This window comes from Cervus canadensis, chromosome 16 (genome assembly GCF_019320065.1).
Source record: "Cervus canadensis isolate Bull #8, Minnesota chromosome 16, ASM1932006v1, whole genome shotgun sequence".
Taxonomy (NCBI): Eukaryota; Metazoa; Chordata; class Mammalia; order Artiodactyla; family Cervidae; genus Cervus; species Cervus canadensis.
This window is the reverse complement of record NC_057401.1, coordinates 43201518-43214450: the sequence shown is the minus strand read 5'-3', so window position 1 is coordinate 43214450 and position 12933 is coordinate 43201518.

Genomic DNA, 12933 nt, shown 5'->3' with positions numbered 1-12933 from the left:
ACATGCACATACATTGAAACTTTCATCCCTGATTTGTGTGGCTTTAATATAATCATGATGTGATGTTAATCATGATGTAATATTATCATGATGTGAGAGTCGTACTATAAAGAAAGCTGAGGGCTGAAGAATTGATGCTTTTGAACTGTGGTGTTGGAGAAGACTCTTGAGAGTCCCTTGGACTGCAAGGAGATCCAGCCAATCCATCCTAAAGCAAACCAGTCCTGAATATTCATTGGAGGGACTGATGCTGAAGCTGAAACTCCAATGCTTTGGCCACCTGATGCGAAGAACTGACTCATTGGAAAAGGCCTTGATTCTGGGAAATATTTAAAGCAGGAGGAGAAGGTGGGAAAAGAAGGGGACGACAGGATGAGATGGTTGAATGGCATCATCAACACAATGGACATGAGTTTGAGTAAGCTCTAGGTGTTGGTGATGGACAGGAAAGCCTGGCGTGCTGCAGTCCATGGGGTCACAAAGAGTCAGACACAACTGAACAACTGAACTGAACTGAATACTATTGAATATATCCAATAATACTAAGTATTTTATCACTTCCTCTGAGGTAGTGGTTCTTTTTGTTCATCTTCACACTAGTGTGGTACATGGCATTTGAAATCGCTGGCCTATGAAAGAAAAATTCTCAAAAGGAAAAAAAAAAAGAAAATGTCACTTAATACAATATTTGATTTTTGTTAGTAGTACACAGTTAAAATTAAATTTTGAACTTAAAAAAAATCTAAGCCTCCATTGTATCTCCTTAAGGCTGATATTGTTCAGTTGCTAAGTCGTGTCTGGCTCTTTGCAACCCCATGAAATGCAGCATGCCAGGTTTCCCTGTCCTTCACTATATCCCAAAGCTTACTCAAACTCATGTCTATTGAATATGTGATGCCATCCAACCATCTCATCCTCTGTCATTCCTGTTCTCCTCTTGCCATCAATCTTTCCCGGCATCAGGATCGTCTTGAATGAGTCAGCTCTTCGCATCAGGTGGCCTAAGTATTGGAGCTTCAGCTTCAGTATCAGTCCTTTCAAGGAATATTCAGGGTTGATCTCCTACAGATTACTGAATGAATTTCCCATGGCAATAAAATTTGTGTATATAACATATGAAATGCAACTTCTAAATAGTAACATTTGAAGCACACATTAAACTTTTTTTTTAACTTGAGATATTTTAGTTGAGACACATTGAAAATTGAATTAAAATGTGCAAATCTTGTTTGTATGCTACCTTTAGAAACTATAGGACATATAGGTTTCTCACAACAACCTGAAGATCAACTTGTGATTTGGATCCTCAGGAATGAATGTGCTGCAAAGCCTCTTTTCCTGATGCTGGTATGTTTAATCTTACTTATGATTGAGGTATTTTAGCAATATTTTGACACTTACTTAAAATTATAATGGAGGTTTTCTTCTTTTCTTTAAAAATTTGAATAATCAGTGTTTCTCCAAGATTTTTCTTTCTTATATAACTAAACTAGTCATCAACCAACCACTTGAAAAGAACCTATGCAAAAGTTAGAAGGTTTTTGTTTTGTTTTCTAAATTATAGATGTATTTTTCTAGTGTAATGATTTCTGTTTTATGAAGCATATATTGCTAGTTTTTATAAAACTAATATTTACAAATGGGTAAATATAAGCATCTGTGTATGTGTATTCTTGCATTCTGTGTCATTTTCTCTAAGTTATTTGAAAGATAGGCTTCATTAAAAAATTCAAAAAAATTGACGCTAATACATTTCAAATCTGGTATATAAGGAATGGAACTTCCCTGGGTTGGAAAGATCCCCCGGAGGAGGAAATGACAACCCACTCCATTATTCCTCCCTGGAAAATTCCATGGACAGATAAGTGTGGTGTGCTATTGTCAATGGGTCACAAAGAATCAGACACAACTCAGCAACTTAGCCTGCACACACATATAAGGAACACCTAATATAGGATTATCAAAAGCTTTCAAAGATATCTGTTATACATCATGGTGCACTAAAATAAGTGTCCCGTAAACTGTTTCTTTCAGTAAGTTGCTGTTTGAACATATCAAACTCTATTGTTATGTTCTTCACATTAAGAAAAGGAATGATGAGAACTTGCCTCATGCATTCATTAGATTGTCCCTGGAAGAAAATTTAGATCCTAGGTACTTCTAATATTTGCTGTATCTTAACTTTAAACTCAGCTACTTAATTTGAAAGTGTATTTCTATTCCATTTGAAATTTTAAATTGGAATGAAAATTTTAAATTTTCCTTGTAATGATCCTAAAGTTTGGAAATTCATTGTAAATTAACATTGCCTTTAACGACCTGAGGAGAAGGCGATGGCACCCCACTCCAGTACTCTCACCTGAAAATCCCATGGATAGAGGAGCCTGGTAGGCTGCGGTCCATGGGGTCGCTAAGAGTCGGACACGACTGAGCGACTTCACTTTCACTTTTCAGTTTGATGCATTGGAGAAGGAAATGGCAACCCACTCCAGTGTTCTTGCCTGGAGAATCCCAGGGATGGGGGAGCCTGGTGGGCTGCCGTCTATGGGGTTGCATGGAGTCAGACACGACTGAAGTGACTTGGCAGCAGCTTGGGAACTAACCACCTGAAGTTTGTTTCAGATTTTCCCTTTTGGTTACAGCTGTTGGGAAGGCTTGCTCCAATGCGTAGAGCACGACTATACAGACATCCAGAATTCTACTGTTCTCAAAGTGGAGGGAAACATAGGTGTTCTGTCACTGCAGTCACAGAATTCCTTGTTTCTCTGTACAAAAGACTGTTCCCTAGGCTTTTAGGGGGTAGTGTTTCAACGCAATTAAAAAGGAAGAAGATATTCCTTTCTCAAATACTATATTTTCTTATATAATTGTATGCCCAATCTCCATGACCTGCTTCTGATATGAAATCACATGCAGCTTTCCTCAGAGTTCTTTGCTTTATGAGGAGCCATAGTCTATCACATCACTCTCCTCTCATTGATATTGCCTGATTGTATGTCTTATCCCGTGCACAAACTAAAAAAGCAAAATTTTATACGGAGAGATGATTTTGAGTAACATAGTCAGTTTGGCAGGAACAATAAAACTGAATCAAATAATTGGAGTTTGGGTTCATAGATTCGTATGCCTCCTGACCATCAAATCACCAGCCATATTAGTATTCCATTGTAGTCATAAAGAATTACCACATATTTATTTGAACAACACAAATATATTCTGACAAATCTGTAGTTCAAAAGTCTAGGTTGACTTCAGCTGGCTATTAATCTTTAAGTTTCACAATGCCAAAACCAAGGTGTCAGGTAGCTGAGCTATTATTAGCTATTTCTGAAAAGAATTCAGTCCCAAATTCACTCAGGTTGTCAGTAAAATGCAGTTGGTTTTGGAACTAGGGCTGGCATGTGCCTCTCTTTGTTGATGGTCAGTGGGTGGCTTTAGAGACGTCTTTCTCAGGTTCTTGCATATAGGATCCCACAGCACAGAGCCAGGGACAGTATATGGAATCTTTCTCACCCTTAGAATGTCTCTGATCTCTTCTTCTACTTTGTATACTTGAAAGACACTTCTATTTTCTCTTCTACTTTAAAGGCTCATGTGATTACACTGGGCCCACCTGCAAAATCTAGAATGATCTCAATTTTAAGATCAGTTTATTAGTAGCCTTACTTGCACTTGTAAATTCTTTTATGGTTTTATATAGATTAGTTTAAGCAGAATAATGAAAGAACTATATCTTAGGGCTATAGCTTTAGAATTCTTCCTGCCACACCAGTCTTTGAATGTTTTACTTTTTCTTCATTATAACGCACCACAATCCTGGACCCAAATATTAATGGACAGAAATCCCAGGAAGTGGAAAGTGAACTCTGTGACTGTGAAATTCTCCTGAATATGCCTTAAGTGGAATTAGATCTCATAAAAGTATTTTGGGGGGTTAAGAGCTATAAATTATTATTTTTAAGAAAAATTTAATATTTTGTTAACATTATTTTGTAAATTAAATGTGTCTATGTTGATATTATCTGCTCATTAAACCCAAAAACACTTGGCAAAGTAGATCATATATGTAACTGCATTATACCCGTCTCTATATAATAATCATAACCACCCACAAAGCCTTATAGACGTGTAATCTCACAGTCATTTGTTGCTATGGTTAGTTGTCACTTGGAATTTAGTCCAAACACCAAAACCTGATGTCAACCAACTTAGCAATTCTTAATTCTTCCTCCCTAAACTCTGATTTTTATAGAACAAAGCATTATTCTGGTGTATTTGGTGTGATCTCTGGGAATGAATATGACTTGCAATTATGGAAACTATATACTGGGCCAATTATAGGGAAAATAATATTACTACCTTCCTCTTATTTAAAAGCAAAAATGCATATAAGACATTATTTCCTTAACCTTGGGTTTAAGGAAAAACTTTCTAAACCTCAAATTAGTGGAGGAATTCATATATTAAAAATTATATTTTAACCATCATAAAAATGTATTTTAAATTAAAAATAACCAAAACCAAGAGAAAACTTCAGGCTTCTCTGGTGGCTCAGATAGTAAAGAATCTGCCTGCAATGAAGGAGACCCAGGTTTGATCCCTGGGTCAGGGGAAGATCTCCTGGAGAAGGGAATGGCAGCACACCCCAGTATTCTTGCCTGCAGAATTCCAGGGACAGAGGAGCTTGGTGGGCTACAGTCCACTGGGTTGCAAAGAGTCTGACACAATTGAGTAACTAATACTTAGTCACTCATTGTAACAAATAGTTCCAAAATTTAGTGGCATAAAAGGCATCTAAGAAGGGTAACATAGAAAATTCATCAAAAGAATTTAGTTAAATTTATAATAATTGAAAAATTATTAATCTCTTTGAAGTAATAAGTCTCATAATTCTAACTGGGTATTAGATTATTATAGATAATTTTATAATGAGAAATGAATTAATATGTTGATTCATGTCTTAAGAAATTAACAATAATTGAGCACCATAATATTTGCTTGAAATTTCATATGCGGGAATATAATTTTAATTCAGTATATGTTTTAAAAAACAAAAGAGAAGAAATACTTTTGTAAATCATTTATAATAAATAATTGGGATTACCCGGTAGCTAAAATGACAGAGTCTGCTTGCAATGCAGGAGACCTAGGTTCAAACCCTGGGTCAGGAAGATCCCCTGGAGAAGGAAATGTTAACCCAATCCAGTATTCTTGCCTGAATCCATGAATGGAGGAGCCTGGCAGGCTACAGTCCATGGGGTCGCATAGAGTCAGACACTACTGAGTAACTTCACTTTCACAATAAGTAATTAAGTACATTTAAGAAAGACTTGTTTTCTAAGTCCAAGTGTATGGTTATATTTTAAATTATGAGAATACTTTTCTTAGAATAATAATGAAAAGTTTCAAAATAAAACTCCCATTTTTCCTTTAAAAATTTATGCATCTGCTGTAACTTACTCTATGAAGCCAGCATTACCCCGATATCAAATGCAGACATGGACATTACAAAAAAGATGAACATCAGACAAATATCTCTCATAAATATAGATGCAAGAATCCTCTCCACAGATGAATGAATGAAGAAAATGCAGTGTATATATTATACAGTGGAATGTTATTCAGCCATAATAATATGGAAATCTTGCCATTTGTAACAACATGAATGGACCTTAAAGACATTATGCTATGTGAAATGAGACAGACAGTGAAAGATAAATATGTGTGATTCAGAAATAAAAAACTAGCTCATAAATACAAATATAAGATTGGTAATTGCCAGCATTAGGAGATAGAAGATAAGTGAAATGGATGAAGGTGATAAAAAGGCACAGGCTTCTAGTTATAAAATAAATAAATAATCCTGGGATGTAATGTACAACACAGAAAGTAATACTTTATCATATATTTTAAAATTTTTAAGAAAGCAATTTTTAAATTTTCATTTTAAATGGAGCATAGTTGACTGCCAATGTTGTGTTCATCTCAGGTGTCCAGTAAAGTGATTCAGTTATACATATATATGCATCTATTATTTTTCAAATTCTTTTCCATTCAGATTATTATAGAATATTGAGCAGCATTCTCTGTGCTATATAGTAGGTTCTTGTTGGTTTTCTATTTTAGATATAGCAGTGTATAAATGTTAAAAGTTCTGATCACAAGAAGAACAGCATGTGTAACTATGTGTGGTAATGGATGAAAACTAGATTTATTGTGATAATTATTTCCCAACACACAAATATGGAATAATTATGTTGCACACCTGAAACTATTATATATCAATTATATCTCAATTTTTTAAAGTAACAAACCTAATAATCTGTACAGTGTTTCATTTAAAAAACACTGCCAAACTGTCCAGCTATAGAAGAATGATTGCAGTTCATAACTGGGAACGCTAAAAGTCTATTTGAAAAAATACAAATGAAGGGAAACATTTCTTTCCTTTGGGTCCAAGAAAAGCTTGTAGAGTATAATTGTCTCAGCAAGATTATCTCCACATAACAATGTCAAATATGCAAGGAATAAGAAATTATACTTTCAGTCTTTATTGAGAAAAAAGGAGAGCTTCATGAAAAGTAGAAAAAAGACAGGCAGGCATACATTGTCACTGTTCTTATACACGTTTCTTCACTTCATATAATCTGTTACTGTTTACACTTAAATTGAGAAGTTTTCCTATTTTATCCTAGTCTGAAGGTTAACCTCCACACTTTATGCAGACAAAAGTTCAGCTGATTTTTTGGGGCTCCCATAGACAACATACAATCATTTAGAAATTATTTGGAAATTCTAAACAAGGTCATTCTTTGCTCAGAAGCAAGTGTCCATAATTCTACACAGAAAGAGTTTATAGGCAGCAATCTAGTTACAATGAGACATAGATGTAGGATCCTCAAACAATTTTTCTTGAGCATGCAATTAAAGAACACTAAAATGTTATGAAGCTCCTCCAACTTTTAAAAATCTAAATATAAACTTTTTCTCCCCATAACTTGAATAGCAGCAAAAGATGCAATTCCAACATACTGTATGTGTTGCAAAAAAAAAAAAATCCTCAACAAAATATTAGCATATCAAATCCAATATTTTTAAAAGCAATCATGTACTATAACCAAACAGGATCTATAACAGGCATGCAAGTCTAGTTTAACATTAAAAAATTATCACATAGACTAAGTAAGGAAAACCATATGACCATGTCCATAGGTGTAGGGAAATCATCCAACAATATTCAAAGCCCATTTACCATAAAAAGTCTCAGGAAACTAGGAATAGAGAACTTCCTCTACTTGATAAAGAATATCTACCCAAAACCCTATACCTGACATCATACTTAATGGTGAGAAACTCAATGTTTTCCTATTAAGATCCAGAACAGCACAAGGATATCCACTCATTACTGCTATTCAGCTTTATAGTGGAAGTCTCCGTTAATGCAGTTAGAGAGAGCACAACAAGAAAATGTGTGAAAATTGGCAAAGAAATAAGCTATCTTTGTTTGAAGATGCCATAATTGTTTATATAGGAAATCCTTAAGAATCAACAACAACAACCAAAAACTCCTGGAAATAAAAAGTATTTATTGCAAGATTTTATGAATTAATGACACATTCAGTTCAAATTCAAGACCAACAATAACCAATCAGAATATGGAATTAAAACAGTACCACTCATATTAACACTCACAATTTGAAATATTTCTCAACCCAGTGATCAATCCACATTTCCTTTAACTCTCCCATTGGCAGGCAGTTTTTTTTTGTTTTTTGTTTTTTTACCACTGATCCACCTGGGAAGCTCACAAGACTTGCTATACATATATAGTAATCAAGATGGGGTAGTACTGGCCAAAAGATAGGCAGATAAGTAATGAAGTAGAATAGAAATAACAGAGATAGATCCAAACAAATTTAATCAGCTGATTTTTAAAGACAGGGAAAAGTCAGTTCAATAAAAAGTGGATTTTCTTTTCAGTAGTAATTGGTGTGGGAACAGCTGGACGTCCACAGGCAAAACCATGAATCTAGTTACTGATCTTACATCGTTCACAAAAATTAACTCAAAATGGATCATAAATCCATTAAATAATTAAATGTAAAGTACAAGCCTATAAAATATAAGAAAGGCGGCCTAGGAAAGTGTAAGCAATTGGTTTGGCAATGACTTTTTTGAATATAATCCCAAAAATACAATCCATGAAAGAAAAAAAAAATGATGACTTGCAGTTGATTAGATTAAAAACCAAACTTTTTCTTTGTGAAAGACACTGTTAAATAATGAAAAAAAAAAACCAAGCAACAAGTTTCAGAGACCTAGAGAACAAACTACTGGTTATCATTGGGGAGAAGGGGAGAGGGAGGGGTTATATAGGTATAGGGACTAAAAGATTTTATGGGATTATATGAAATCATGTGTTGGTGATTTTTGAAAATTTTAAAGCATTATTCATTTAGAGAATCTTTCAGTTAAAAAAATACAAGTTATTGATGGGAAGATAATATTTGCAATACACATAACTGATAAATCACTGGCATCTACAATATAATAATACAAGAGTTAAAACTCAAGAATAAAAAAACCCAATTAAAAAAAAAAGTGAGTAAAACAGAATAAACATCTCACCAAAGATATAAAAACAGCAAATAATCATATGAAAAAAAATGCTCAATATCATATATCATTAAGAAACTTCAAAGAACAATGAAATACTACTACCCAGCTATTAGAATGGCCAAAATACTGAACATTGACAACACAAAATGTTAAAAAGTATGTGAAGCAGTGGGAATTCTTATTCATTGGTGTGAATGCAAAATGTCACTGCCAGTTTGGAAGACAGTTTGTGTGCATTTTATAAAATCTAAAAAACTATCATATGATCTGCCAATTGCATTCCCTGGTGTTAAGCCAAATGAGCTGAAAACTCATGCCCACACAAAAACCTGCATGTAGATGTTTATAATGTGTTTTGTTTTTCATCAATAGTTTGTAATTTTCAGAGTATAAGTATTTATCTTCCTTAGTTAAGCTGAAGTCTAAGCACATGCTATATATAATGAGGATTTAAAATAACTATAATGGCAATCTTATAATAGTACCAAAAAATTGGTTATAAGTCTTAAGACTGAATCCATTTGTAAACTTCAAGTACATGTAAATAAATCCTAAATGAAATCAGTCCTGAATATTCATTGGAAGGACTGATGCTGAAGCTGAAACTCCAATACTTTGGCTACCTGATGCAAAAAGCTAACTCATTGGAAAAGACCCTGATGCTGGCAAAGATTAAAGACAGGAGAAGGGGACAACAAAGGATGAGATGGTTGGATGGCGTCACTGACTCCATGGACATGAGTTTGAGCAAGCTCCGGGAGTTGGTGATGGACAGGGAAGCCTGGTGTGCTGCAGTCCATGTGGTCACAAAGAGTCTGACATGACTGAGCAACTGAACTGAACTGAACTGATTCAGTTTACTTGGCAATAATTCAATTTAATCATAATGAATTCTGATGAAATCTAAATTTATAAGTGATAAATGGTATTAAGTCTCCATTTCTAATGTAAGAAACTGGGGAGAGCTAGAATAACAAGAAAATCTACTTAGTGCAAAGTCAGGAACAGTTTGTACATACAGTTTATCCACATTGCTAGATAAGATGGCTAATGTGATTTAAAGAATTTTGACAAGCTCGATTTCCCTAAAATCTCTTGTTCCACCCCGCCTTTGACAATTTCAGAATCATTCTATTATCCAGCTGTGGTTCAGTTGCCAAGTCATGAGTGAATTTTTGGGACCCCATGAACTGCTGCATGCCAGGCCTCCTTGTCCTTCACTCTCTCCCATAATTTGCTTAAACTCATGTCCATTGAGTTGGTGATGCCATCCAACCATTTCTTCCTTGGTCATCCCCTTCTCTTCTTGACCTCAATCTTTCCCAGCATCAGGATCTTTTCCAGTGAGTCGGCTTCCCATTAAGTGGCCAAAGTACTGGAGCTTTAGCTGTTATTCATATATATGAATTAATTTAATCTAAAATAAATAAAGTTAATTTACATGAGAAGTGAAGTGAATACACAGCTATCTACACTGAGTCAGCAGGTTTAATAGGTTTGGGGCCACAGTTCCCTGGGGCAAAGCTACAGGCAGAACCCAGTTAAGGGGAACCCAGTTTTAAAAATTCTCAGGAGCTTAAGCTATTGTCTAAAAAACACTCAGAATGGGAGAAAAGTTAGAAGAAATGGTAGCTATAAGGTGGAGGCGGGGATGCAATGCATAAGCTTCAATGGTTAAGTAATTTTGTTCACTGTTTATTGAACAAAAATATAAATGGTTTATTGTCCTTATGGTCAGTTTTCAGGGAATAGTAACTGACTTTTGTGGTGCTATCTCTTAAAAAGATGAAATACCCTCCAGGGTTTCCTGTATTATATGACCTCTCTGATAATCTACTTCTGAAAACTTTCTTATGTTTTGCTGTGTATGCCACTACATCTATAATTGCACTAGTATTATACCATAGGACAATTCAATTAAACTGTTCAAGCTAGACTTAATTTATGAGCCTCAATAGGTCACCTGCTTTATTTACTGAGCAGTATATAACATGAACCAAAGCTCATATAATTCATTATGGGGACCAAAATAAATCACAACTGTCCTACTGAAATTCTTTCAATGAATCATAAGAAAAAAAAAGGAAGTAGATAATTTTTCATTCCATCTCCTCTCTCTACTTTTTCTTCTTTCTTATTGACTTAGGACATCTTATTTATTGGAGAAAGAGCTATTGGAGATGTGGCCAAGATCAATTGTTGCACCTGCCATTTTACAAAATTATAAGAAAGCTGAATCCATAACTTTGACATAAGAAACATACAGTTGATCATCATGACAAAATATATTACTTGTGATTTGAGTATTTGATTTAAATTCACGCTAGTTGCCTCTGGAAAGTAAATCATCTTCCAATAGTTATTTTAAAGTGGTAAAGTTTTGGTCTCAATAATAATGTGCCTAGAGAAGCCAGGCTGCTTTACAGTCTCTCAGCATTTTCACTCTAAGTCCCTGATTTCATCTCCCGCCTCCAACCATGAAGGAACAGGATTCTTTCATTTGGAAGTTGTCTTAGCAGAGATACTGTCATGCCTAAGATCATAGCAGCCTCAGTCAATGAGTTAAAGCTGCTCATCTTGTTGTAACATGACGTTAAGTTGGTAAGTCATGTCCAGCACTTTGTGATCCTGTGGACTGCACCACACCAAGCTTACTTTTCCTTCACTATATCCCTGAGTTTGCTGAAACTCATGTCCATTGAGTCAGTGATGCATCCAACCATCTCATCCTCTGTCACCCCCTTCTCCTCTTGCCTTCAGTCTTTCACAGAGTCAGAGTCTTTTCCAATGAGTCAGCTCTTTACATAAGGTGGCCAAAGTATTGGATCCTCAGCTTCAGCATCAGTCCTTCCAATGAATATTCAGGGTGGGTTTACGTTAGGATTGGTTGGCTTGATCTTCTTGCTGTCCAGTCAGTCATTTCAGTTGCTCAGTCATGTTAGACTCTTTGTGACCCCGTGGACTGCAGCATACCAGGCTTTCCTGACCATCACCAACTCCTGGAGCTTGCTCAAACTCATATACATCAAGTTGGTGATGCCACCCAACCATCTCATCCTCTGCTGTCCCCTTCTCTTCCTGACCTCAATCTTTTCCAATGAGTCAGTTCTTCCCATCAGTTGGCCAAACTATTGGAGCTTCAGCTTCAGCATCAGTCCTTTCATTGAATATTCAGGACTGATTTCCTTCAGTATTGCCAGGTTTGACTTCTTTGCTATCCAAGGGACTCTCAAGTGTCTTCCCCAACACCACAGTTCAAAAGCATTAATTCTTTGGTGCTCAGCTTTCTTTATGGTCCAAATCTCACATCCATACATGACTACTTGAGAAACCATAGCTTGGACTATACAGACCTGTGTCAGTAAAGTAACTCCTCTGTTTTTTAATACACTGTCTAGGTTTCTCACAGCTTTTCTTCCAAGAAATGATTGTCTTTTAATTTCATGGCTGCAGTCACCATCTGCAGTGATTTTGGAGTCCAAGAAAACACAGTCTCTCCATGTTTACAATGTTTCCCCACTTGCCATGGAGTGATGGAACTGGATGCCATGATCTTAGTTTTATGAATGTTGAGTTTTAAGCTTTTGCACTCTCCTCTTTGACTTTTATCAAGAGGTTCTTCAGTTCCTCTTCACTTTCTGTCATAAGGGGGGTGTCATCTGCTTATCTGACGTTATTGAGATTTCTCCCGGCAATTTTGATTCCAGCTTGTGCTTCATCCAGCCCAGCATCTTCATGATATACTCTTAAGCAAGGTGACATTATACAGGCTTGATGTACTCTTTTCCTGATTTTGAACCAGTCCATTATTTTATGCCTGGTTCTAACTGTTGCTTCTTCACCTGCCTACAGGTTTCTCAGAAGACAGGTCAGGTGGTCTGGTGTTCCATCACTTGAAGAATTTTCCACAGTTTGTTGAGATCCACAGTCAAAGGCTTTGACATAGACAATAAAGCAGAAGTAGATGTTTTTCTGGAACTCTTTTGCTTTTCCTATAATCCAATGGGTGTTGACAATTTAATCTCTGGTTCCTCTGCCTTTCTAAATCCAGCTTGAACATCTGAAAGTTCTTGGTTCACATACAGTTGAAGCCTAGCTTAGAGAATTTTGAGCATTGCTTTGCTAGAGTATGAGATGAGTGCAACTGTGCAGTTTGAACATTCTTTGGCATTGCTTCTTTTTGGGGTTGGAATGAAAACTTTCCTTTTCCAGTCCTGTGACCTCTGCTGGGTTTTCCAAATTTGCTGGCATATTGGGTGCAGCACTTTCACAGTATCATCTTTGAGGATTTGAAATAGCTTAACTGGAATTCCG